Raw genomic sequence first — 23,224 nt, 5'->3', positions numbered from 1 at the left:
ATTTATTTAGTTAAAATATTTAAAATTATTATCATAATCAAATTATCAGAATTTCTTGAAAAGCGCTTCTAATTTCAACTACATTATAAAACAATAACCTTCTCTAATCTGCAGAGAAAACTATGCACAAGAATCATTTTAGAATACTATGTAATAAATAAATGTCATAATAGTTGCGTTTCAATAAATTAATTTCAGAAACTTAATTTCACTTACCGAACTAAATTATTCATGCTACGAATACAATTAATAAATCGATGGCACGACGTTTTTCTTTTGTAAAAAAATCTTGGTTTAAACAATGATACGAGTATTATATAACTATAGATAGGTTATATTCCCACATAAGGAGCACAAAAATACTTCCATACTAATTTCTATACGTACGACGAAATCTGTTATTTTTTTATTAATTTTGCATTTCATCTTTGTCATACTCATTGTTAAACATAAGCTTGTTTCTTTCTCTTTCGGTGAGCGCGAGCTACTTAGCACGTGCACATCTCTTCTCCAGATGAGACTAAAGGCAACTTGTACAATTTGTGACAAGGTAAGCGCTTCATAAAACGGGTTAAAAGAAATTGCTCTGTTTTGAACTTATATACGGAACGCTCTTGTTGTACCTCTCTTGTGTATTTGCAAACTGGCAAAAGAATTCTTCTATTTTCAAATTCAGAACACCATTTTCGCCGGTGGTTTCCCGCATGGCGTTGGTTTTTAAAGATGGCGTCGGGCGGATGGCCGCGGGCGAATATTTCCACGACACTCGACGCTCTTCCGGATTCCGGGAAGAAAGTATGGGACACGAGCTTTTTGGGATGCCCGGGGTCTTAAATCTAAAAATATACTTGAAATTTCTGTATAAATAGCTCGTATTAATGTTTTTTCTTTATCCTTTCCGTGCGTGTAAACTTAATACTCAATACATATTCGACAACCTGGCCTAGTGACCTGCCTAGGAAGCCGATGTTCAAACTCTGGTAAAGGCATTTATTCTTGTGATGTGCATGGATATTTGTCTTTGAGTCATGGATGTTTTCTATGTATTTAAGTATTTATAAATATGTGTATCTTATATATATCGTTGTATAAGTACCCGCAACACAATCCTTATTAAGCTTACTGTGGGACTTAGTCAATTTGTGTAATAATGTCCTATAATATTTATTTATTATTTTTATAACTAAAAAAGCTAGCGTATCGTCCGTTAATACTCGTAGTAGCGTAGGTTTCGCGTAGTTTTGTTTCCAAAAATGTATGAGTATCACAGCTTTTATAATCCCAGTTTCAAATAATTAATACCTACTAAAAACGTCTATTCGCCTATTGTTTATTTATATATACTCATAGAGTATTATACAGTTGAGTCCGCACTTTTCCTTGTACTTAATAGCATCTTACAAACGGAAAAACAGAACATTTATCAACTCAGCTCTATAGTTTCTGATTACTTTTTCCTTTTTCTTTTACCACCGGATTACAGATCTTATTTTTAAAGATTGTCCATCTTAAACGCTATGACTTAAGAGGAATAAAAAGTATTATTTCAGCATTCAGCTGAGTAAAATGGGCGCTGGAAATTATTTATATGTGTTATAAAAGTTAACTGCCATGCTGTCTAGACGGCCATGTCCGACTGTAGGCATAAAATCGGTTCGATTTGCATTATTTTGTACGGTTAATGTTTTTGATCGAGTTAAGACAGATTTACGTATTGATAAGGTTGGTTTGACCCTTTTTACCCATAAGGTGACTTTGTTTAAGTCGAGAGAAAGTTATATACCTGCACAATATTCCACCTTTCTGTTTCTCATTACTACTTTTGTAGTTAATTGAGTACAGCTAACTAACTTATAAAAATAAATACCAATAAGTAAAATAAACCCTATTTTTATAGTTTTAGTTGCATTAAACAGATGTATACGTATTACGTAGTACCTAAATCTAATTGACCAATCGTTAGCGAAGATTAAATACAGTCGGTTTTTTTGTCAATTCCGTTTTTTTTTTCAAAATGGCGTAGTCATGAATGTATTCAATTTTAATCTATGCTCGCTAGGTTTATAGCTTACAGAGCCAGTAGTGTTTAATATTTAGGTATTAAATCATAATGATAATAGAATACAAGAACTAACAGCCCAAATCGAACAATGCTTATAAGATGTTACAGCAATACGATACCGATGTCAATGTCAAAATTGACGTTTTTCGTCAAAGAAATGGGTGGGTATCGTAATGATGTGACATCTTATAAGCGTTTTTCGAATAGGGCCTAAATATTATGATGCCGGTTATATCCGGATCGTTGTTTATTTACCCTGACCCACATTGATCCCATTGATCCTGAGTAAACAATGCAGCGTAAATATTTGACCCTTTGTTGACCCCACACCTTGCGGCCTGCTGTCCGAGACGAAAGCGGTTAGTTCACGATTTTAAGAGATCATTACAATCGAAGTTAAGTGGGCGGTGGTTTTATGCGATAAATATAGCGTTGAACGCAATCGTCAACGGAATGTACGAAAAATGACAATACGCTTACCGCTGAGTTAACCGCGTAAAACAATGTATGGTCATTAGATTATTGGGTGTGCGGCAAACGCATCGCCTTTTAACGCTGTTTTTATCGCATAAAACAACCGCGCGTTTTACGCTCTCATTTCAAAGCAACAGGCGTTTTGTATGTAACTACGACAGTTTTGTATGTAAGTATATAATACTTCCAGTCGCTCTAATTTCTTTGTACTATAAATTCTAGCAACGAAAACTAGTACCTGCCAGATACGAACAAAAATGTATATTCAGCTTTGTTCTATAATTGTTCCTGTGTTTTCTCCGAAATATAAAATAAAATAAATTGTCTGATTTATATATTTAGGTATTTACGAAGATGTCGATGTTGTCTATGAGACAGCTAAAATATTTTCCGTGAATTCGGGGTTCAATGAATAGTAAAAGTAACTCAAAGTCACATCGCCAAATTTGGCTGCGGGTTGAAAGAAGCATCTCGTATGTTGAAAATTTATTCAGAATAGCCGTGAGAAAAAATAAATGTTCAACACAAGTGTTCATTGTCAGAAATGGAATCGGCGAGAAGCAAAAATGTTTCGACTTTTCTTGGCTATTTGCTTTAAATATTTTCTCTAACGTCGCTCATTCTAATATACTTATGTAAAATAAAATCTCTTATCAACGTCAACAATTTACGTAAAAATTTATTTGTGCACTCTGACTTTTCGATTTACAATATTTTCCCAGAAACTTACTATATTTATTTAAGCCCTTTTATTATTTTTATACACAATTCAGTAATTCTCTTCGTATACTAATAAACGATTTAGCCGCCAGCGCATAAATATGTATGCATTCCACCTCTAACCTCCGTAATCTGATGCGGTTGACACAGGCGGACTTATGACATGCATATGCATGCCCAAGGAATTATACGTGATTAGGAGCACCTGGTTTGACTAATAGGCATGCCACAACCTTATTGGACGCCATATTAATGTGGTGAGATAAGTTATTGGATTTAATATATTAACGTTATTAATGCCGTAACACATTTTAGGTAAATATTTCTAGATGTATTAAAGAGGCGTCAGCTAACGGAACTGGATAGCCACAACTTTTGACAGATAAAATAATGGTTTTAATGCCGAATTAGAACCCTGTTTCTTTTACCTAAGATATGGGTATATTAACTAAGAAGTAAGACAAACTTTGTAGCTGTATAATATATTACAAGAGACTGTGAAAATTAAAACCACTGGATTTCTGAAAAAAATGCTAGCAAACGGATCGCAAACTAGGTTTTCATATCGAAAGCCGATAATTCGAACAAAAAAGTACAGCTAAAACGACTTTCACTCAGCTTTTGAGATTGCAAAATAGTACATTGTGATACAAGTGTGCTAAGTTGGTCATAACACTCGAGGCGTTATTGTGCGCGCGAGCTGCAAGCGAGCGCGCAGTAAGAACGCCGATGTGTGTAATGGCCATAACACACGCGTTTCATACGATGTTTTTTACACACTTGCCAGGAAAAAAGAAACTTTAATATTAATCAAATTTTAAGTGTTAAATTGGTTAGTAAAAGTCTTGCATCTGTCATATTGCCTGTCGCCCCTCGCCCCGCCAGTTCACGTTGTAAAATCTGCTCGACCAATTTAACAAGGCTCCGTTTCCATACATATTATTAGCAATCAGCTACCTTCTTAACTCAGTCGGATAATATGATGAAAAATCACAAGTTTTATAATATACTGAAAAAGCTCGCGTATTTAATGCATAAATCATGAGCCAAAAATCGGTGGATTAAAAACGCCGTTTTGAGCATGTGTGTTGAAAGGAGCTTTTCCCTTAATCCATTACTCCTTGTAAAAATGAAAGTCGTTAACATTAACTTGCATTATTTATCCACAATAAAACTTTACAACCGCATTCACCGCTCACAACACGAGTTATGTCCTCTAACTGTCCATCGCAGACGCACATATCACGGCAACTTCGGGCAGCTCTCGAGACCGTTAATAATATGTGTCAGCGGCAGCTAGAGCACTCTGGCGGTGTCAGAAAAAGTGCCAGGTGCTGGTTATAAATAACACTAGTGTCCAGCGCACTTTAGTGTTTGAATAAAGTTGGCGATGCGTTTTCTGTAAGCGGTAGAACGTAAGTTTGTAGGGATTATGCTGTTTGTGTTTTTAGTGTTTGATATTTCGTCGATGATATTTAGCGATTTTGATAGCCCCAGCCTGTGCAAGTGTTAAGGAAATGTCATAATTTCATAGATGTACGACTTTTAAAATAGCACTTTCACTGTTTGGGCTATCAAAATCGCTGCTAACATATCTTGGTCTGACTCTATGTATGAACTTGTATATAAGCATGCATTTTTTTAATATGTAATAGTACTATTGATAATCGTTATAATATGTATAGGATCGGATAGGTTATGTTTGATGAAATACTTATGTAGTTATATAAGAAAAGACAAAATTCATTTTATTCAGATCTACGAGGATTTATGAATATTCATGGGGTTTTCTGTGTGTAGGTATGAGGAATGTTATGAAAGTGAAGGAAGCGAATGAGGTATGTCGAGATCGTAGCAAGTGGAAATCGGTGGTTTCTGCTTACCCCTCCGGGAAATAGGCGTGTTTATGTGTATGTGTATGTATGTGATTTTTTACTAGCTATAACATGTTACAAACTTTGGTTCCTCTTTTAAGAAATGAAACCAAGATATATTTGTAAATCTATATTGAAGAGAAATGGAAAAAAAATATTATTGCAGAAATACACCTCGGGGAAAACACTTAAAACGGCCGAATATCAAATATTCATTGGTCGTTTATTGTAGCTAGGCCGCGAGGTTTCCTGGCGGCCATATTGTATTTATTCTGTCAACACGCATTGTTGGCACTTAACAAAGTAACTGGATGGCTTAATTAATATCTTTTCTATTCATGATAAGGATCCTGACCAAATTTATAGCCATCTTTTTGCATATTTTTTTGAGAACTCGTTTTTCAGTTCTTTACGGTAAAACCAAGGTTAGAACTCACGATTTTCGTCCACCACACACATACGAAAGGTTAAAGATGGACTTCCGAATATAGTTCAGCTTTAATAAATAATATAAATATTGGGGGACCTCTCACACCGATCAACCTAGACCCAAACTAAGCAAAGCTTGTACTATGGGTAAGCGCCGATATACATGTGTATAAGTAAAATATACCACATTTATTTCTGGTGCCAAAATGAAGACAGCATTCCAAAACATACAGAAAGGCAGTTTACGGATTGAACGTCGAATTTGTCTAAACAAGTTATGTCTAAGTTACCTTGGCCAGTAGTTCTAATAAGTTGGCAAGCTTAAGCGAGGTTACTTCTCGAACAAACCAATATAAAGTGAGATTCGTAACATCTATCTACGTGAAATCCATAGCGGGGCAGCAGGGTACGTTTTAACAGCTAGCAAAAACTTTCTCCTACGCCTTAAAATTAGTAGAAAAAAGAGCTCTTAACCTAAGGAGTTTACACCTAAAACTTAGATTAGAGAACAGGTACAGTGAGTAAGTAAGTAAGTAAATATTCTTTATTGCACCAACAATTATACATTTTACATACATGTAAAATTACAAATGAATTTTAAAGGGAAATAGAACCAGGTATCAACAGGCGGTCTTATCGCTAAAAAGCGATTGCATGGAGAAATTATGAATGAATTCATTGATAAAGTCTCCATGTATCTCGTGTTGCTGCCCGAGGTTTCCGTGGAATTAAGTTGCAGTTAATATCCGACCATCACCGTAAAAGGCGTAGGTATCATCTTGTTTTCCGGAACCACTTGTGCTGAATTAAATAAAGCACTTTTAGCACGTGTAATTTTGTACATCGGCCCACCTGTTCGTATTTCTCTCATGCGCGCGTACCTAATTATATTGCTGTCCTGCCCATCATTCCGGTGGTCAATGGCACTGTGCGAACGGGACAGCAATATAATTATGCGCGTGCGATAGATATAACAACAGGCGGGACAATGTACGAAATTCCTCGTACAAAGCATCCTTTCTTTAACGTTCGGAATAGCATTGCCGGCAAGTCTGTAAGTTGCGGCCGACTCACCGTCGAACTCTTGATTTACGAACACAAATTCGCACGATGTGCTATTATGCTCAAACTTCAAAGACAGAAGTTTCCTCCTGTTTACTGTACTAACTAGGACTAGAGTTCTAAACTTTTACTTCCAATAACTATAAACGTTTAACTGAAAATCTAGATAAAAAATATAACAGTGAGTAAGTTAAAGTGGAACCTAACTATATAACAATTGCTTATGTATCACAAATTATTTTACAAGAAATTTAATAGGCCAATCCGTTTAAAAAAGAAATATGACTATTATATAAAACCCTTATGCCATCAAGTAACTTCGCCGCATATGTGCAAATATCGGTGTACATGGCGTATAATGGAACACGTATATTTGTGCAAACAGGGTGAGGTAGTGATACTAACCGCATAAAATACCATCCCCGTTCCGTTGTAGTCAAAGATTAGATAATATCGATGAAATTAGATTAACTTTTGATCATTGGGCGTTACTAAACTTTCCGAAGTGAGATTAATAAGATCTTTAAAACAGTTTCATAAATTTCTTAACTTTTAGTGTAACTACTAAAACTCCCTTTGTTCTCGCTCGGATCTCGATGCCGCGTCTATCATTACGCGCGGCTATTCGCGCGCGGCGAACGAGGGGTCATAAAGACGCTGAACATTCTCGAGGGTTGCCCTTACTCAAATTCGCACTAAACATCGACTTGGAAATTACGAGCGCCCGTTTTATTTATACGCCTCGTAATATTTTCGGCTGTTATTCTTGTTGCGTATTTAAATGTGTTCTGTCTGTTGTACTTATTTGTGAAATGTATGAAATGATATTTACTACAGAAACTGTACTGAAATATACTAGATGTCTGATTTAATTTCTTGTCTTTAGTTTAATTATTTTTATTTTATATTAATGACCTAAATATAAAATGGTCTTGGAGTCCTTTTACATCGCTAAGAATAATTGAATGATTCTTTTTTTAAATTATATTTTGTCTCTGACATTTAGAGACACATCTCTAAAGAATTTTAGTATTTGTTGGTTGTATTTTTTTATCATAGTTTTTTTGTGTAGTTCGACATTTAGAGACTGTATACCTACATTTCTAATAAGTATCTAATATTTCATTGATTCCGTATTTGTAATTGTATTTTTATTGTTTGTGAAAGAATTGACATGTAAAAGTGCCCCTGTGGCCTATTTGCTGAATAAATGTTTGATGTTGGAATGACATTTATGAGTTGTAAATTATCGCACCATCAGCAATATTTTACATGCAAAAAGGACAAAATCGTAAGTTGCCGGACAAAAGCGGACCTTTCGGCGCACTTCCCCTCGTAAAGCTAACCTTTGCACATAACTCGATCATAATTCACACGGGCGTCATTTGCTCGCTATCTTAGTAGCCCCGCAGATCTTTACGATCGGCTTCTGCGCCCGATCGCGATAGGCAGAAGCCAGGATAGGCTGAAGGGTTCTTTAATGAGGGATCTGATGCTGTGGAGATTTTCGTTGAGATGCCACTTTAGAGCACGTAAAGATACACATGTGTTTGTTTGTATATACGTGTTTTGATGTGGGGTTAGGAAGGGTACGTTATTCGTGGATTAAGGCAAAGGTGTGTCGTGTTATGTAGACTTTGGATTTAGTTGGGAGATTTCGAGAACTATGTTTACATTATGAAATGTATGCAGTTTCACTACGTCGTTCAGTTTAGTTTTTATGGGGAAATTAAAATAACTGAAATTAGAAAGGCTTCTAGTTATTACCACGTAAAATATCACTACATCCATTTACAGACGTTGAGAGAAAAAAAAACTGAAAAGATTTGAAAACATAATATATGAAACATTATTTAAATAAGTATAAGTACCTACATTTAAATAAATATTCTTTCTTGGAACAATGACAACTCGGAATTGTAGTTTTTGTATGCAGTTTTAAATATACATTTTTATTTTATTTTACTCTGTATCGGATAGTATTATAGTACTCGCATCGGTATTAGATAGACTTAGGTGAGAATACCTACATAATTATGTATAAGGCACACTCTGCCCCAGTTCGCAAACCGTATTATTACATATCTCTCCCGTAAATCATTGTCTAAACTTCTGGATTCCCCCCGATTTCTTCGCCGATTCCGCATCTGTCCCTATCGGTGATCGCTTAATGAAACTTAAGAGAATACTTCTACGGCTGCTATTTATATCACACAGCGACCAGCCGCCACAAACAAACCAGTATAATTGTGACTTCGATACCTTTACCGTCCGGATTCTTACAACACCAGCATTCTGCGGCAGAATGAAATTTGCATTACCATTGCAAATTTCATTTATTAATACCAGTGCAGTCTGAATCCGAAAGGTACTTTAAGTAGCAATATTAACAGATCATAATCTATCGACAACACGCTGTTATGGCTCGTAAGTCTTATGAGCTAGAATAGCGTGTTGTGCTTTCTTATTATCGAGATATTCTTCGAATCGAGAGGCATATCGTTCATGTCATGTTGGGTGTTCAATTGTGCATAATATTATTTAGATCATAGAAATTTAATGGATTTGAGTCAACTCAACGGTCGCACTCAATAGTGTTCAACAGAAATGAATAATTTAGACTCTCGTTTATGAATTTTAGTATTATAACGTAGATCTCTTTATTTGTCCCTTTGGTAATTAATAAATTTCATCCTGACAAAAAAGATGAAATGATACAATAAAAAAATATGGAGGCATTGAATTTCCTGTAGGATTTCTCTATTAGTAGCCAGTAGCGATGGCTAGGTAAGAATTGAGAGTGGCACCCCAGCGTCGTGGAATCCAATACGGCCAGCGGATTTATTCGCCACCCGATACCATCGCGATACGGCCGCCGACGACACACGTAATTTAACTCCGAATAAGGATTTATTCCCGTATCAAAAAGAAATTATAAGAAATCCAGTACCGCACCATTGTGGCCAGATTCCTTTAATAGACGGCCCAGGATCGGCAGGATCTCATGAGAAATATATCCGCGCGCTGAGCCTTTAATGTTCTGCGTTCTTTACGAAAAATATATACTAGAAAACGTTTTAATAAAGCATTAAACGGTAACATTTCACGAAAAATATGAGCTAGATTTGGGGAGAATAACCTCACCGACGGGGTAAATTGCGCAGTAATGTAAACACATTTGTGAGATAGAAAAATTGTCCGGCGAAGGAGAAAGTAATATATGACAAACGTTTACTAATGCTATCTCTTACACTCGTTTGGTTGTTCAATATTCTATAAGAAGAATCACGAACATTATGAATAACATTAAGCGTAAGAAAAGAGGTGAAAGGCATTAATATTAATGAGGTCTCTAAGGGTTTGACGGATAATATACTAATGTGTAATTTAGAGTAGAATAAATATTAAAATTTTCATTTACGCCATTTAATCGCTTTACATTGCGATGCCGCGCTGCGGGCTAAACTTGGAAAATCTCCTCGCATTACATCTTGAGTCGTGGTGTATGGAGTAAATTGGTTTACGCAACTTTTATCCGTATACAAGTTTCTTATGAATTTGCTGATAGCAGAAAATCTGTTGATAAGTTAGGAGACTATGTTAGTCTATAAAATGTGAGAGCTGCTTCTATATCCTTATCAATATACTCGTTGGTACAATAGATTTTCTTGAACAGCGCGGTGCACGGTGGCGTCCCGCACTGAGGTTAGCTATCCGGGTTCAAATAAAATATAATCTAAATAGAGACGTGGTCACCTTTAATTATATATACTATGATACAACAGTCTTCCAAATATTTTTATAGCACACTTGACTTATTAACACACTCGTTATTGCGTGTGTTGCTTGCGCAATCTGCCACCATCCGTCTGGACGGACGTTGACGGATGGTCCGCTAATGAAACTACCCGATCAAGCCTGCCTGACAGGACTACTTAGCAGAAAACCTTAGGTCACAAGTAAACCCTACCATATACCTTCCTTTCCACAATTAAGATGTATGTAAAGATAAGCCATTTAGATTGCAGTCTGTATATCGGTATATGTGGCAGACCGAAAGAATTTGTACCGCGCTCGAGTCTTTGTGTCGATGTTCCGCCTTAGGATCTATTTTATGAAAATAGACCCAGACATGTGAAAGTCGAGACGACAGTAATAAAATGGTGGAACCTGGGTTAAAAATGTCTATTTCAATTTTTGTTTTTTATTTAAAAGTAGCATGCTGCATTCTGTTGGAGTTTGGAGGTCACAATTGTTCTTCTTTACTTATATTTGCTTAGCTTGAGAAAATCAGACCGCAAAAATACTGATGAATAGTGACGATATTGTTATTAACAGGTTAGATTATCCAATAGTTAGAAAGTGGAACGGCATATACATGGACTATGTCGTTGGGCTAATTTAGTTATTAAAGTAGTATTTAGATTTAGTTTAATTTAATTTATTGTAATGGATATGTTGTGTACAGCTATGGACTGATGAACAGTACTAGGTACATTCTTATGTCTGTATTGCCTTTGTTTACCTTAAAATTAGTTTAATAACCATGAGAACTTTCAGAACACGTCAAGCAACTAACCGAGACTTTAATATATCTAGAAGATTAATGACACAGTTGAACTTCGGACATAAAACTAAGACAAGTTCCATCCGCAATTTTACATAAACGCTCTCTTTGCCATTAAATTTTCAATCCCGACTGTAAGAACGAATTCGGTCGCTGTCGCCGCATCATAAATCTAAACTTTACAAGCTCAGTACTAAAGTAAACGACTCGGGAAATCCGACTCGCAATTAAATAGAGAAATCGTCTTACGTAAAGTGCATTTTTCAGTGGTTGTTTGGGGCTGACACGGCTCCATCTCTCATGTGTGGCTGCTCGCAGTTTCACGAACACGCGAGCCAATATTAACTCTCCCGGCCTATGAGCTCCGGGTACTTTTAACGAGTTTCTTTGGTTTCCATGCGCACGTCTTGGATATTATTTATGAAAACAAATGGCTACGGCTGATTTATGAAAAGCAATTGTAAAGAAATTAAGGTAACTCCAAGTAGTTACTTAAGCTTAACGAGGAAAGCTTGCACAAAGCCTAATTTTAATATTTATTAACGAAAGGTACCGAAACATAGTGCAGGCTTATACACTAATTATAAATACCCTTCAAGATATTAAAGTCATTAATGAGGTATCTTTTGTTATTTCTTAGCGTTAATCAATAGATTATTTTGACCAATGACAATATTGATCGTCATTATTCTTAGTAAATGCCTAAGTGGATTCAGGCCTTGAGAGGTCTCCAGTACAAGAACTATGATGAATGATTCCCAGAACCGACGACATCGGGAAACATTAGGCGCTGGGCTTAGTTCGATTCCAAAATACGTTCCGAGCGCTATTTAGCGAGCGTAGAAAGGCAATTTTCTATCCTATTTCTGTCAGAACTTGGAATTATCTGCGATCAATCGGACAAAAGAGTCGAATGAACAAACTTATTTCTCGAAAGGCCGACAATTTATCACCGGCATCATTTGTTTCGGCAGACGTCAGCTAGTATTGTTTACGGTGCGCGAAGAATGCTCAGATAGATTTGATTAAAGTGCGGAGACAAAAGAAAAGTGCGTCTGTTCAGTTCTCAGGGGGTGGGAGGGGCGAAGGCGGTGGGAGGGGGTAATGGGTGTCGAGAGGCAAGGGTCGTGAGTGACACTTGAAGTTGTAATCATCCTTGCTGCCTTTCACCCGCGGCTCTGTATTTTTGTGAGCCTCATTAAAACTACGACCCACCGCACCCGGTAGTGATGGCATCAGAGAATGAATTGCGAATTCGCATACCACGTTCTCTCTCGGATCCCTATCTTTCTATAGAAATAATTATACCGTCTGCCTGTATTATTCCATTCACTTCCTGCATGGAACGAGCAATTTGTTATCTTCAGCACATGCTTGTTTCAATGTTAATTAAGCGGCCGCCTCTAAACTTAATAATTTATTAAGGTAATGAAAAAGCCCTATCAAATGAAATGAATTGGCATAAAATATTACTTTCACTAATTACTTTGGGTAATTAAATAAAGTGACACCTTAGTAAACATCATTTGGGTTAATAAGTCCAGGGTGGGGTTTATATATAAGTATACACTAATAGTATTCAATGAACATAGTAGTATTATCATTGCTTCTAAACTGAAAGTAAAAAAATACTCGTATTATTTAAGATTTTTAATGGATGTAGTTTAATTCTAAACCTTAATAAGTTTGAAGTACTTTAAGAGATTGGACTATATTTTTTAATTTTCTACCTATTTAACCTTTTTTCACTCATTACTCGTTTGTTTCCCAGCAACAAACAATTAAAATCATTCACGATATTTTTAAAGTTATAATATCAGTCTACCCTAAGCCACTGTTCGATTGTGGACAAAAGATTTTCCAAAATATACCATACAATACATATAACAATAAATATTATTTGAAAAAGGGCATCCAATCAAAATTGACAAACTTTAGATGGTCAGCACCCGTTTCCCCTTCTGACCCTCTCATGTTTTCAAGGGTTCTGTGACAAACACTCTATCTTGTGAAGTGTTAAGAAAGTTGAAGAGTCTCATGCTTGATTTGAAAATATAACCGTATGGTAGTAAATTCACCAGTTATTGGGATTGGATCCACGGTGGGAGACTTCCAAATACCTACAGAGCTGGTCTATAATACGCATCTCATCTATAGATACGTTGTTGTTCAACGCCTCATCCTATTTTTTTTTACCTTGCTGGTATGAAGCAACGTTTCAAATTAATTTATTTAACATATTATATTCATCTTAAATAATTATCAACAAGGAGGTCCCATTTGACACTTTGGGTACGGAAGCCTAAAAAAGGCTTGCGTTTTCTAGTTTAGCCGTCGTATGTAAAATGCTTTTCTCAAAATACCTATTATACAGAAATATAAGAGAAAATTGAAGCCATTTTAATTCTATAGTCATTTGAGAGATTTTATTAGAATACCGTAAGATACTCCTCAGCATAGTCAACAAGCCCGTCAAAGCAACCCAACATTATACCACTTTCGTTTTCAAAATTAACCTTAAACTAATCATACTGAGAGCTGGCAGCTTCCTCGCCCAACGCTTGAGCATAGCGATCCAGCGAGGAAATGCTGCCAGCATCCTCGGTACCTTGCCACGGGGGCCCATTTTAGATTTAGATTTTTAGTTTTATATAGTAGTTTTAGTTTAGTTAATTGTATTACTTATATAATTTTTTTTTTTATTAATCTTCTCTTCTCTTGTCAATAAAGTATCATACTTTTACGGAAACTAATACATTTAAAACTGGTGGATCTGTAAGTTTTATACCTCGAGCATTTTGAAAATATCCTAAAACTAAATCAACAAAATGATCTATATACTTAATCAAACCTACTCAGAGAATATTGGCTTCACCGCACATATGTGCTTTAAATCTAGTAGCTTAAATTTGAACTACTTCCGTATATCAGATTAAACTGAAAGGTGATGACTGCGCTATGCTAAGCAGTGTGGACCGAAAGTCAATTAGAATTGAAAATATTGAAAAATTACCATTACAAATTGAACTGTAAACCGTAACGGACGGTTACAATTTACGGTTCAATTTGTAATGGTTAATTTTTAATATTTTCAATTCTTATTAACGTTCGGCCAACATTGATGAAAAGTATACTATGCTAACATAGAGATCTGATGATGCAGTCAAAACATAGCCAAATGTACGAAAATACAAATAAAAATAAAAAACACGTTAAGCACCCCTGTCCTGGTGAACGCGGCTGTATTATATGGGGTATTTTTAAGCTTTTTTCTTAAGCTTTTTAGCAATTATGATACTACCTATAATATGTTGCTTATCTCAAGTTAACTATACCTTTAATCCAGAATAGTCGTACGAGTATAATTAATGGCCAGTTTGCTCGGTCCATTATTTATGAATTCGCGTTTCACTAGCGGCCATTACGTACAGAATTAAATAATGCGATATTATGCCGTATTTGTTTCGACTCAATTAGGTGAGCGCATTGTTGGCTTTGAACGGCTGGTTAATATTAAGCGAGTTTATTGGCCTGTTCAATGTGAAAATTATTTTAAGTTAGGTTTAAAACTGAAATTTTACGCAACAGAGCTTTAACCGCGAAGCTCTGGTGGCCTAGCGGTAAGAGCGTGCGACTTTCGCGGGTTCAAACCCCGGCTCGTACCAATGAGTTTTTCGGAACTTATGTACGGAATATCATTTGATATTTACCAGTCGCTTTTCTGTGAATGAAAACATCGTGAGGAAACCGGACTAATTCCACTTAGGTCTAGTTTACCCTCTGGGTTGGAAGGTCAGATGGCAGTCGCTTTCATTAAAGAAAAAGAAATTACGCCTTAATTAAAGTAAAAGAGAAAGATTTTCGCAGTAGTCCCTCAGATGTGTATAAACTGACATATGTAGTCCATGGACTACAGACGACTGAGACGTGGACTGAGAGCTCTTAGGATTCGATGGCGGAGGAAAGGGGGAGGCGGAGGAGAAAGGCAGTGGCAGTACAGTCAGCACCAATAGTAGCGGATGAAACAAAAGTATCTGCCAGCCTTAAATACTTCTCCAAATAGAGATATGTCTCTGCAGTTCATGTTTAAAAGTATCAAAGTCTAATTGTTGTACATATATTTTTATTAAGCTATTAGAAAATGATAGGTTCTTTTGACGCGTAGTCTGATCCAGTACTTTTCATATTGACTGTACACCGATCATATAAATCCACGATGACTCGCAGATTACTCAAATATAAACTTTAATGATATGTTATTACGAGTGACGGGACGCGTCTTTGTAAATGACACGGTGTATAAGGTCAAGATGTTTCGAATCCTCGAAGCTCACACGCGAACAGTATTTGTTAGGTTTTTGTCTTATGTTATGCTGCATTAGCGATATAATCAGACAGAAGTTTTTATAGCAAAATAAAGTGTTTGACAAAATGAAATATCGACATGCCTGTATACACATGCCAAAATACACAACACGTTCGATATCTTCTTTGATATATTGGTCGTTTTCTATTCTTTTAACGCTGTATATTACGGTTTACGGTTTGTGTTTATTTTTAAGTACAAAATAAATGTAATAAAGAAATTATGTAAATATTTGTAATTAATTTTCATTCTTGAAATTTCTCGGTAATTAACAGTAAGTAGAATTTACATCTCTTAATTATTAATCTATGACTGACTTATCGATAACAGATTTATCGATGTTTAATTTTTTCGAACACTCGTTTTTGCCACAAGAACTTCTACGTCTGGATATAACGAATATATTTTGAGTCTGTTTTTTTAATGCCTTTTGAAATGTAATTTTGAAAGCGCTATTTCTTAATGTTAAAGTACTAGGCCCTAGATTGTAACTCTTTAGAGTTGCAAGAATATTATCTAAACTAAAAGTTTTCTAATGAAGTAAATTTTATTAGTTTAAGAAATGTATTTAACTTCAGATCTTCCAATTACTTAATAGTCATTTGACTTTCGAGTCCAGAATGAGAACTGCCTTTTCAACTGAAAGCCCCTAAGTAACACAGTTATAGGTATAGATATACCAAAGCTTCAGCGTACATTTTTACCCTTTGCAAAAACACGCCAAGTCAACAACAACAGAAACGGAATAGCGTTCCGTATAAATGTACCTCTCAGAAAATATCGAATACAAACCTTATATTTCGAAATTCAAAGAACCAGCGTTGCACCGGCGATGTAACAATCGAGTGTATTCGTACATCGCAAACACTGATTTAAAGCGAGAATCGAAACGAAACGTTCGACAAAGGACGCGAGGTAATGACTTCCTCGATATTCGACCGTGGCGATAACTGGCGATCAAAAGTGTTCGAATCTAAAAGTGCAGGGAAATGATATTTGAGTTTTTCGGTGAATGCGAAAATAATGACAGCAGGGATGGGTTGAAAGCATACGTGAATTACAATAAAAGTGTCGGGATTTGTTTGATGTCAAGTTGGAGATGCAAATGAAGCGTAGCAATATAATGAAATCATGTATGTTATGTGTATAACTATATTTTAAATAGACTATACTTGTTATTATTCCTTTTGCAAATGATAATGATATCACAGTAGGTGTTCAATACTTATTATTAAAGTCCAAAATGAAATTATTACATGAGGTAGGATGACTGCTATAGTTATAGGCCCCTTCCATTGTAATCGGCCACTCCTAACAAAACAGAAAGACACAAGGCAATAGCAATTTTATTTTTAAGAGTAACTAATAACTATGGAAGGGCCAATAACTATAGCAGTCACGCTACAATGCGTACTCTAAAACTTCCTAAAAATAAGTAGTCAGGTGCAAATCAAAATGCAGAACATAAAAATACGGCAACAGCGCTAAAAATTGACTCTGCACGAAATGCAATAACCCTGTCAAAATATTTTTAAACCGCCTTATCAAAGCACTAGATTTATATCTACACAGGTTACCGCGAATCATCCTTTCATTTTCTGTGAAAAATTACCCCAGTGAATGGCAGTAGCCCAGTTTCGGGCGGAAGTCACGGCACGAGTTGGTGATTTGGTGCAATTTGCGGGGCAACTTGGCCCGTTCGCTACACTCGCTAATAAACAACTTGGCCGGTGCTCTGCCGAACTGAACCTGTTCTAGTTAACCACGGCGACATTCAGAGGTAGGAATTTGTATTTAATAAAAATGAATAAGTGAAACTGACAAATCTGTTCTAATATATATTTTTATCCGCTATGTGTTGCTTTGCTTAAGAAAACTTAATTATATGTGCAATGCAGTCCCTACGACTATATGCGTAACGAAATATATTTATTATGAATAAGTTAATTTCAAATTATTAAAACATTGTGTTTATTTTAAGTCTCTAAAGTCTGATTTAAAATATGCTGGTAAAATACACCATTTTAAACTTAGTAAAATCATGAAGTAATGAAAAAACGTAGTACCTACTAATTTATAAATGGTTCATGGCATTTAAATTTAAATCAGCAATCAAATCGACCTTTAATGAAATACACTATGCAATTATACATATCCTGCATGTGCCTCACATTACAAACGGCCGAATTTCCTTTAATTTAACTATTATATATTATTTCATTATGATTAGAAGCACTTAACCCTCTAATGAAACACGCCACACAGGTATCATTCGTATCCCTCATCTAACACATGAGTCTAAGATTTAAATCATCCAGTATAACTGCGTTGTTCGATTAACATATATCTGTTACGTTTCACGAGGTCACGTTACGCTGGGTTTACTAATAATTGAGCTCGTGTAGCCGTCAGAATTCCTGGCCAGGTCCAGTAGGCGACCAATTTGCAGTAAATAAGAATATCGGCCGCCTCGTTATCTGCCCTCGTAAATGAGGTAATGAGGCAGGGTGGCGTGCGCTGTGGCCTTTATTTGATAAAAATAGGTTTCGCGGGCTTTGCGGCCCTTTCAGTAAAGGATGATGAGTATGGTGAATAGAGATAAGTACCTATCACCTAATAGATGATTAGGTAACGTTAGACGGGATGGAAGAGAAACATTTGTATGGGATTATCGTACTGTTTCATTTACCCCGTGCATATTAAATTATTAGACTTATGGTCTACTCCTACCTGTAACTTTTTCATTTCTAATCTCTCCTTACGTTATGACTTTATTACACTCATGGAATTTGGTACAAGTACCAAGCAAGTTACTTTCCTAGAATGTAGAGAGTTCCTTTGAGATACGTCAAAAATTTCCTAAAATTACGACTAGGATTGGATATGTCAGTGCCAAAAGTGACGTTTTTGTTTCAAGAAATGTAATTTTTAAAATACCAACTCTAATAACTCACGCTCGAACGGTCCGGGTCCGGGCCAAGGTGTCCGACACTTCAGTTTTCCACAAAAAGTACAAAAACTACGTCATACAAAACGAAATTCGTCCTGTTTAATTCAATTGGTAGACTGGTTTTTGGTCCAAAAGTCTTCTAGAAATCTATTTTCGCTCAAGTCATCACGGATAGGTACCTAGGTATAAATGCATGCAGTATGATGTCCTGAACACAAAATTGTGCTGATAGTAACTATGAGGTTATAAAGTCGGCGGTACAAATAAATTCGGGACCCTATTACTAAGACTCCGCTGTCTGTCCGTCCGTCCGTCCGTCTGTCCGTCTGTCACCAGGCTCTATCTCGTGAACCGTGATAGTTAGACAGTTGAAATTTTCACAGATGATGTATTTCTATTGCCGCTATAACAACAAATACTAAAGGGTAAGCAGGTTTTGTGAGCAGATTACAAATATATAACACACTATAACATTTTCACTATTTGGTTTAATACATTATTAGAAAACGTCCAAAAATGTAACAATTCCGAGTTGACTTTCAACTGCCCTAAATATCCTGCAAAGCACCTTTATATAAAAATTGCTGGCTAATTTCAATAATTTCTAAGAAATAAAATGCTTTACTAGCAATTTTCTTAATACAAAAAATTCTTACACGAAAAAAAAATACAAAATATTTATAATATCCGAAACATGTGCTTGGCATTAAGAACAACGAAAATAAAATAAACTCTCCAGTTATTCCAATGAAAATATAACGGAAGTTTTATCCGACATATAATTGTTTCGCCACGATCCACATTACAGAGTTTTTACAGGCCTGCGGGAGACAGGCGGTTTAGCAGAACTCTGCTATTTTATCCAGGATTTAAAACATCCATTACATTAAACTTTTTTTTTTTCATTTTGACCTTAGCTATATAATTATGCTGGGCTAAGATGGTCGGCTCTTTATCATTTGTCACCATGCCTGTCACATTCTAACAAGTATGTAAGTGCGAAAATGACGCATGACATGGCAGGTGATAAAAATGCGAGCATGATACCGCTGTTGATTACATAGGCGTTATAAAAATACCATTGCCGAACTAGGTATATAAGTATTGTTATTTAGCTCTTTAATGTAGTAGGTAGGAGGACCCGGGTACGTCCTTAAACTGCGTCCAAAAGAGAGGTATGGGCATTGTGAATGTCATCTCGCTTTGTGTGGTAGGGCACAGCCAGTGGATGTCATTCCAGATCTAGAGCAGAGCCCAACTGGGGAAGTACCTCCACCTTACAGAAAACAGCAGCCAAATAACACTAGATCCTACACATAGTGTTGTGTTCCTGCCGGTGAGTAAGGTTGCCAGAGCTCAACGAGGGGGGCGAGTTTAGGGTCGGCAACGCGCATGTAATTCCTCTGGAGTTGCAGGCTTACATAGGCTATGGAGACTGCTTACCATCAGGCGGGCCGTATGCTTGTTTGCCACCGACGTAGTATAAAAAAAAAATAGGTTAAGAAAACGGAGTTTTTAAAAAGTCGTAGCGCTTTTTGAATCACCATACGGCTGCCATAAATTTAATTAGCAATCTTGAGACTTTTCTCGAGGGTCTGTATCGATTCGAATCCTGAGTTTTTCACTTTCGCTCAATAGAAAAAAATCACGAACATAGGTGTAAAATGCAATTTAAAAATTTGTAACATTATGCACAAAAGCTAATGAAAATCGCTTCTTAAAAATCGGCAAAATAATGTTTTGAGAACGTATCGATTACTTTTTTATTTATTTAAACGTAAAAAAATATATTTAAAAAACATCATATCCGCGCTCCCGGTCACGCTTTCCATCTCGCTCACGCTTACGGTCAGTGAGAGTGAGAGAAGAAGACGAACTTACTGGGAATAATATAGCAAGACTTTAGCGGAACTCCAACCCTACTCGAACTTTCTTACTGCTTACCGCCACAAAATACCTACAAAAATTGTTTACGTCACTTTCGAGCGCTTTATGTATAAAGTTAATTACAATTTCAACACCGATTATTTAGATTCCCTCACTAAATACTAGAGGAGTCACAAAGGACGAGACAGTTCTAATTACTACACGGTCCGATATGCAAATCGGTTGCTTTGTCTGTAATAAACACGCGCGGTCCGGCAAATTGCTTCGTCTACGAGACCCTTAATAAAACCACTTGCTTGATGAATGGCCAGATGTTCAAATTGGACATCTTTTAGTTTTTAGGACGCCATAGACAAAACGACAAAACAACCAACGACAAAACGAGTGAATGACAAAACAGAACAATGTTGACCTTTTATCCTTCCGTATCTGACAAGATTTTTTTTAGTATTTAATTAGATACGTAACTTAAACTCACGTTTACTTTCTATAATTATAGAATGCAAATTTTGTAACAAGTACATTTATTATAACCTTTATTTGCCTTCTTGATTAAAGTAACTTGATGCCTTAATATTATTTCTGAAGCCGTCTACCCGAAAACTCAAAATTACCAGTACAAACTTGGCTATTTAGTTACTTCTCATAAAGCAAAAGCCCTAAAACTTCAAGATATTCTAAACCACAATGCTCCACTCGGAGCTCTAATGAACCCTGTTATTAAGCTACCTTAACCACAATGGCAATACATGTACGAGACAGTGGTAATATATCCACACAACTGCACTTGACGTGCATTCGTGGCCACCATCTCTGAGATGTCTTGTCAAACGCATTCACGGAAATAAAGTATGTGACAAACGAATGCAACCAACCCTGCTGTGCATTGTCAGAAATCTTAGCGGCATATTATAGTTTATCTGTAAATCGACCGGGATATAAACCGTGACTACTGTTTATATTATTTGAGCTCCCGATATTTCGATGCATCTTGAAACTAACCGTTAGTCATTCAAAACTGTTATAGTTTAGGTATCTGTATTTAGAATCTGGTCTGCAACTTTCGCGAATGTGTTTACACTTTCTTTGCACATAAGGGTTAATATTAAAAATTATTAAATAAAACTACCTTCTAATATGATTTTCAATAGTAGGTAAAGTAAAACTAAACAGCCTGTATGAGATAAAAAGCTACATGAAGCTTTAACTTTTTTATGATATAGTATGCTAACAAGCAGACGAATCGCCTGATGGTAAACGATTACTATCGCCCATGGATACTCGCAACACTAGAGGGAGGCGATGCCAGCCTTTAAGAGGGAAGTATAGCACGTACAGTCAGCCTCAAAAGTAGCGGATGAAACAACGCGCCAAAAGTATCTGATATTCCGGATAACTTTTCCAAATATAGATAAAGTTCTAGAATTCGCGTTCAAAAATATATCTTTTACAATCTTTGTTGTTTCATATTAAACACATCATTTTTTGTTATGCTGTTACAGAATGGTCTGATACTTATGAAGCGTTATTTGATCCGCTACTTTTGATGCTGACTGTACCTACTCGTCCACACAAAAAGAGAAAATATTTTTCCATTCTCCATGTTTTTTTAGTATGTTATTGACACAATGAAAAAATAGGTTTATAGGTTTTCCTTAGAGGAAACCGTTTTCTTCCGAATGGAATTTCATAGAAAAATTACCGTTATTTCGTTAGAATCGCAAAGCTATTCTTCCCTCTTAAGATGAAAGTACACTCTTTGCAGAAAACCCTCGTAGTCTCATGGTTTACCAATTTATATCATCAAGCGACATGTCGCTTTGAACAAAACACGGAAACGCGTGACAAAAAGTTATAAAACCGAATGAATACGAAATTCAGAACGGTGTCTTACTCAGGGTGCCAATTAATTAATACTGTGAAAACTCTCAACAAGTTTGCTTTTGAACGCACTGTGAGGTAATGACATTAAAAGCGGGGAACTTCTTTGTCATATTACTTAATTAGCTTATGTAAACAATTAATACTGTTTACATGTGGAGGAAATGGAGGTTTCACATGGATTTGACAAAGCTTTTACAGATACGTACAGGATGAAACTCTATCTTATTAAATAGCGCGATACGGACAATGGGGGAACGTAGAAAGTTTAGAAAGTTAGGTGCTCTACTAATGGCGTCCTGATAAAGTTTTCTATTAGATTTTCCCCAATGCTCAGACTTAAACTGGTTAAAGTCATTGTCAAGAATAAATATGATTAATGAGCATTCTATTGCAATTTCTCATCCAATACAATATTCAGAAAGAGATTCCAAAATGTATACGATCACAGATACAAAATCATGGGACGTGAAGCATGATCGAAACGTCGACATCAGAACAAGGTTGCATTTCGTTTATGTACAAACTTCAGCTTCGTGCTCCGACTCTCAACGATTTTCTCCTCTTAATATAACTGAGAGAAAGCTTTCGTTAGTTTTACTTTATTTTGAACTATTTAACAGTAAGCCTCTCCTAGTCATTTACCACACTGACTATTTATCTATGCCCTATCTATACCTTCAGCTACATATTGTAATTAGTGACTTCCAGCCGGTTTTAGCTGCGAATTACACATCGCACATCAGTGGCGGTATCATGGTCGCATTTTTATCACTTGTCATGTCATGTGTCACTTTCGCACTTACATATTTGTTAGAACGTGACAGGCATGATGACAGATGATAAAAATCCGGCCCATCTTAGCCCGGCAGCACTACTTAGACAGAACTCTATTAGGATAATTAATCATCACTAGACTTATATAGATCGCGATATTGACCATGATTACCTT

At 36.1% G+C, this 23,224-nt stretch overlaps 1 protein-coding gene across 2 annotated transcripts in view; it reads left to right on the top strand.

Moving 5' to 3' along the window:
- LOC133518109 (leucine-rich repeat neuronal protein 1-like) overlaps positions 1 to 23,224 on the top strand; it is a 361,984-nt gene that overhangs the window by 237,009 nt on the left and 101,751 nt on the right. The gene's annotated exons all lie outside the window — the stretch shown is intronic.

The sequence above is a fragment of the Cydia pomonella genome, chromosome 5 (assembly GCF_033807575.1).
Source record: "Cydia pomonella isolate Wapato2018A chromosome 5, ilCydPomo1, whole genome shotgun sequence".
Classification (NCBI taxonomy): Eukaryota; Metazoa; Arthropoda; class Insecta; order Lepidoptera; family Tortricidae; genus Cydia; species Cydia pomonella.
This window is presented reverse-complemented; position numbering and strand designations above follow the sequence as displayed.